The sequence below is a fragment of the Cynara cardunculus genome (assembly GCF_001531365.2).
Source record: "Cynara cardunculus var. scolymus isolate 2C chromosome LG 1, CcrdV1, whole genome shotgun sequence".
NCBI classification, from domain to species: Eukaryota; Viridiplantae; Streptophyta; class Magnoliopsida; order Asterales; family Asteraceae; genus Cynara; species Cynara cardunculus.
This window is the reverse complement of record NC_037528.1, coordinates 16,375,167-16,381,301: the sequence shown is the minus strand read 5'-3', so window position 1 is coordinate 16,381,301 and position 6,135 is coordinate 16,375,167. Positions and strand designations below refer to the sequence as shown.

General features: G+C 34.3%; 1 pseudogene; it reads left to right on the top strand.

Annotated features, from left to right (window-relative positions):
- Window positions 1-3,214: 3,214 nt before the first annotated feature.
- LOC112511297 lies at window positions 3,215-5,731 on the top strand (annotated as a pseudogene).
- The last annotated feature ends 404 nt before the right edge of the window (window positions 5,732-6,135 follow it).

Here is a 6,135-nt window from a genome sequence, read left to right as displayed (position 1 = left end):
TATATATATATATATATATATATATATATATATATCTTGAACTTTAAGTTTAGTTTTAATATATAACATATCCTCTTTCAAAAAAAAAAAAATTGCATACGTACACACACATAAACACATATATAAATGTAGGCGTTGTCATCAGTGTCGTTCTTTACGTTTTTGATGCCCTGTGTGAAGAAGCTAAAAAATGCCCTATGCCTATTTTTTAAGCAAATGAAACGATGAAAGATACGATTTTACTAATGGGTTTGAAACCTAATCAAGCTAGGCAGCTCAACCCTACGCCGAATTGTATTAATTGAAATGAAAAATGCAAAGGGGGAATAAAAACCAAAACCCCAAATTACAATATATAAATATATTACCTAAACCGATGTCTTTATGCACTTCTTGAAGCAAAAATATCAATTACTTTTTCGTATTCAATATTCGCTAAAAGTTTACTTTCAATACTCAAAATTGTTAACCCGTTTACCCTTTCTTGACTCATGGTAGATCGTAAATATGACTTCAGTAACTTTAGTTTTGAAAAACTTTTTTCAGCAGATGCTACCGTGACGGGTACAGTTAGCAAAATCCTATATGCAAGCAACACATTTGGAAACATATCCATTTTTTTTTTGCAAACTCAAAATCTCAATTGATGTCCATGGCTTTTCTTCTTTATAAGTTTCTGACGGTAACATTTCCTGCAAAATTTGCAATTCCATAAACAAATATTTCCCATCAATACAACAATCATTACCATTTGTTAATGCAACTTCAAGATTCATACATGAGTTTTTCAATTCATCATCATTTAAATAACAAATATCATGTCTTGTTCTGTTTAAGCCCAACTAATAATGAAAATGAACCCATAGTAATAGAACATATGACCAAAATCAAATAGACAGGCTAAAAAAAGTGAACATGACCCAGTTTTATTTTGCTTTCTTCTTGATTTTTCCAGCCATTTTTTGGTCGATTTCCAATCAGTTTTTCATGGAGCTTTTGATATTATAATAAAGACAAGATAAATGTTGACATTTTGATACCAAAATCACTAGAAACCATTGACAAGTAAGCTTTAATTTCATCTTCTTATTTACAATATTGGACAACAAGTCATCAATCATTACCATAAGAGAGCTTGTATCAATTGAAAATACAATGAATACATAATGCCAAAATTAATCAATTAAATGTTACTATGTTAGAATTTAGAAACAAAATCATACATTGGTTTGAGAAACAATGCAATCGTCTTCCACAGTTCCACTTCCAGTTCTAGAATCCAGATTTGAAGAAATACAAATACAATGGACTGTATCTAGATTTGAAGGATTGGGATTTGAGAAACAATGAAAGATTGAGATTTGAGAGTTTAACCGACAATAGTGTATTCGAGTATATATAGTCGGGCAGTCGGCAATGAATCGACTGATCATCAAGATCGGTCCATCGTCCCATGGACAGTCGTTAGACTCGTTACCGTTAATCGTCTTCCTCTGGAACTGGAATGTCATCGTCGAAAATCGAAAAAGTCGAACACTCGAAGAACAATAGAAATGTGATTTAGAAGAAAATTGATTTGGTGCATCTTGGTGCACCTCATTAGTGTTGACATTCAATTAGGATTGATCCAAATGTGAAGATCTCTTTTTATGCTTCTAACTGTAACTTTCCTTCTCCCCAGAATCCATCCCAATCCGATTTTCATTGATTTAGCGTTTTTCCTGAACACAACTCTCTCTCTCAACGCAAAATAAATGAAAAACCAGAAAATCACTTTCAAAATGATGAAAAAAATATATCAATATAAAGGTTAAATTAACGAGAAAAATATTTTTGGTGTAATTTATTTCGCTCAATTTTTGTTTATATTTCGTCTTTTTCGAATAAAAAATAATAGGGTGAGGTTTTTTCAAAATTAAAGAATATTGTTGTAAACGTTCATTTAATTATATCTATTGAATCAATTAATCTAATGATTGATGGATGTGATTTTTTCACAAACTTTACTGTATATACACACACATATACGTATATACATAGTACATATGTACGTAAAATATATTTTTTTGAAAGAAAAATATATTAATATTAAAATTAAACTTAAAGTATAATAAGTAATATATATATATATATATATATATATATATAGGGTATATTTCTTTTACAACCTTGTGCATTTGTACAACCCTTGCAACCCGATTAATTGAGATATTTATAGAAATGATGGGAGTTCATTTATTATGATTTGAATATTTATGGAATATGAATAGAGTTCATTAATTATGATTAATATTTTATATTTGGAAATAATCAAAACTTCTATGAAATCACATATTCATCAAATGAAATGGACGGTTGAGATTGGGTTGTATAGGTTGCACAAATGTCAAGGGTTGTATAATAACCAACCTCTATATATATATATATATATATATATTTGAAATATATAATATTTATATATGACAAATAGAACAAATAAACTCACACACTCTCCTCACCTTTGGTGAGGTTTGAACCCTTGACCTCCTAGAAGACCAATGACTCACATACCGCTAGGCCAAAAAAGAAAATATGAAATGAATTAATATTTTTTTATTTTTTAGATTTAATCACGTATCCGGTCCCTTTGGGTTTGAGTGGTTTTTATGGTCCCTTTGAGAAAAGATAAAAAAGGAGAAAGAGGATGAAAATACCCTCAATATTGAGGAATTGGATGATCGTTATTCGTTACAAAATAACATATCGTAAGTCCTTTTCTGTAATAAAAGAAGTTTTAGGTATTAAATTTGTAAAAAGCACGAAACCAGGGATCAATTCTGTAATTAACTCTAAATAAAATTTAAATTAATAATAAGAACTTCAGTTTTTCTGTGTTTTTGTCTGCAAACATGAAGATGAAAAATGAGCAAATGGGTTGGCCTTGTGTTTCTTTCACCTTCTTATCGTCATCACCAAAATTCCTTTAATCTTCCAAAAATAGTAACTTAATACAATTTTATAATTCATTTCTAAATCTTCAATCTAACCTCCTCATCTGCACAGATTTAACTTCAAAGATTTCAATTACAACCAACTCACTTCTCCTTCACCTAATCTTCTTACATATATATATATATATACACACACATGTTTGTATCTATATCTTCATCTACCTTCGTTTTTCCCTCTTCATCCATAGGAGCACACACCCCCTTTCCAGCAGACGACATAAAAGATGGCGTCTCATGGTGGTTCCAGCCAAACTGGCAGCCTGCTTCTTTTTGTTTTCGGGTTTGTGTTGTTAGGTTCTCTTCAGGCGGAGGCTGCTACCAAGAAGTATCAGTTTGATGTGAGTTCATCCCCAATTTATATACCATCTTAACCCTTTTTAATTAATGGTCTCCTTAAATAGGGACCCACATAAAATGCAGATTATAAATTAACAAAATGAGCTGAATAATAGTTTTCCGACTTATTGTTTCCTAATCATCGTGACTGTATTGATTTATGAACAGCTACAAGTGAACAACGTGAGCAGATTGTGCCATGCGAAACCTATTGTAACCGTAAACGGAAGGTTTCCAGGGCCTACTATATATATACGCTAGAGAAGGCGATAGAGTTATCATCAACGTTTCAAATCATGCCCAATATAACATGTCGATTCATTGGTATATATACATACTTTATAACATATGATGATCAAGTTCTGCTCGATTGACATTGCCACTAGCTAGGTTTGAATTATAACTTATGTTTAAATTTTTTGTTGTTTGGTTTATTAGGCATGGGTTGAAACAATACGCTAACGGATGGGCAGATGGACCTGCATATATAACACAATGTCCCATTCAAACAGGAAATAGTTACGTTTATGACTTCAACGTCACGGGACAAAGAGGGACTTTGTGGTGGCATGCTCATATTTTTTGGCTGCGAGCTACCGTCTATGGTGCCATTGTCATTTTGCCCAAACAAGGAACTCCATATCCATTTCCTCAGCCCGATAACGAACAAGTCTTGGTGTTTGGTACTGAAATTCTCGCTCTAATTTCTTTTTCTCAAGTTCATTTATTCCAATTGCATGTCGGGTGTTTTCATAAACAACCCCTCTGTCTTTTGGGACATATGTAATATTTGCATACATTTTACCCTTTCAAACCATGCACCTTGGGGTTGATATACCGGGTCTATATATATATGGTCTGGTTTGGTATGGTTTAATCATTTTAAATTTTAGTCGGTGAGTTTGATTCTATTTGTTTTTAAATGTGTGCGTGATGATGCAGGAGAATGGTGGCATGGTGATGTTGAGGAGATTGTGAAGAAGGGGAATGCAATGGGATTGCCTCCAAACATGTCTGATGCCCACACCATCAATGGCAAACCTGGTCCCCTCTTTCCCTGTTCGGAAAAACGTAAGAAATTATCGTTTATAATTAATTTAACCACAACTCTAATTATTCTGGACTATGTTCTGAAGATCGATCGTTTGTGTTTTTTGATCAGATACCTTTGCCATGGAAGTTGAGCAAGGGAAGAAATACCTTTTGAGGATCGCAAACGCTGCCCTCAACGACGAACTCTTCTTTGCAGTGGCAGGCCACAACATGACGGTGGTCGAAATCGACGCCGTTTATACCAAACCCTTYACCACYTCCGCCATACTAATCKCCCCTGGYCAAACCACCAACGTTTTAGTTTATGCCAACCGTGCTCCAGGACGCTATTTCATGGCGGTCCGACCCTTCCAGGACGTTCCAATTCCGGTCGACAACAAAACCGCCACCGCCATTTTCCAGTACAAAGGCATTCCTGAAACCGTTCTCCCATCACTCCCTCAGCTACCATCACCAAACGACACCGCATTTGCTTTAAGCTATAACAAGAAGCTCCGGAGCCTCAACACTCGGAACTTTCCAGCAAATGTTCCGTTGAAGGTCGACCGGAAACTTCTTTTCACCGTCGGCTTAGGAAAGAGCGTGTGTCCGACCTGCATCAACGGAACCCGACTTTCGGCTTCACTGAACAACATTACGTTTGTGATGCCCCAAACCGGGCTTCTCCAAGCTCACTACTGGAACAAGAAAGGGGTGTTTAGAGCCGATTTCCCCGATAAGCCACCAAAAGCCTTCAACTACACGGGTGCACCCTTGACTGCGAACCTTTTCACTTCTCATGGAACCAGACTGAGCAAAATCTCCTTCAATTCAATAGTTGAACTTGTGATCCAAGACACAAATTTACTGAGCGTTGAATCCCATCCGTTTCACCTTCACGGATACAATTTCTTTGTTGTGGGAACAGGCATTGGGAACTTTGATCCGGCTAAGGATCCAGCCAATTATAACTTGGTGGATCCACCAGAAAGAAACACCGTGGGTGTTCCTACGGGTGGTTGGTCTGCCATTCGCTTCAAAGCCGACAATCCAGGTGTTTGGTTTTTTCACTGTCATTTGGAGCTGCATACTGGTTGGGGATTGAAGACGGCGTTTGTGGTAGAAGATGGTCCGGGTAAAGATCAGGCCGTCCGTCCTCCGCCTAAGGATCTTCCGCCTTGCTAACTACGCATACCCAATGCTTGATTTGACTTAAAAATAAGTGTAAATTTGCAAAGATTTGACAACAAAAGTATAATTGTAAATTCACCTGTTTTTCTTTCATTTTATATCAACGGAAGTAGGATCGTGTTTTAACAATTCAAATGTGAATGTATGGTTCCCAACAAAAAAAATAATTCTGAAATTATCAGATTTTAAAAATTCGATTGTTAGACCATGACCTTTTTATATTGTGTAATAAATTCTAACCCACCCAAAATATTAAAGGCTGAGATAAGTTATCCTTGTTAAGGTCATGATGACGTTTTTATTGTCTGCAATGCTATATATTTTAGGGATAAACCGTGTTGTAGTATTTTTTTTTTAGGGATGGCTAATGGCACCTCTATCATGTGTTAATTACATCTCTAAGTAGCCTTTAATCATTTATATTTTATAATTTTTTGTGTTTTTTTGTTTTTTTGTGATTATTATTTTTTATTTTATTATTAATTACAGAAAATTTTAATTAATATATATTATTTATTTTATTTTTTGTTTTATTTATTTATTTATATTATATTTTAATTAATATAAATTATTAATAAATATATAT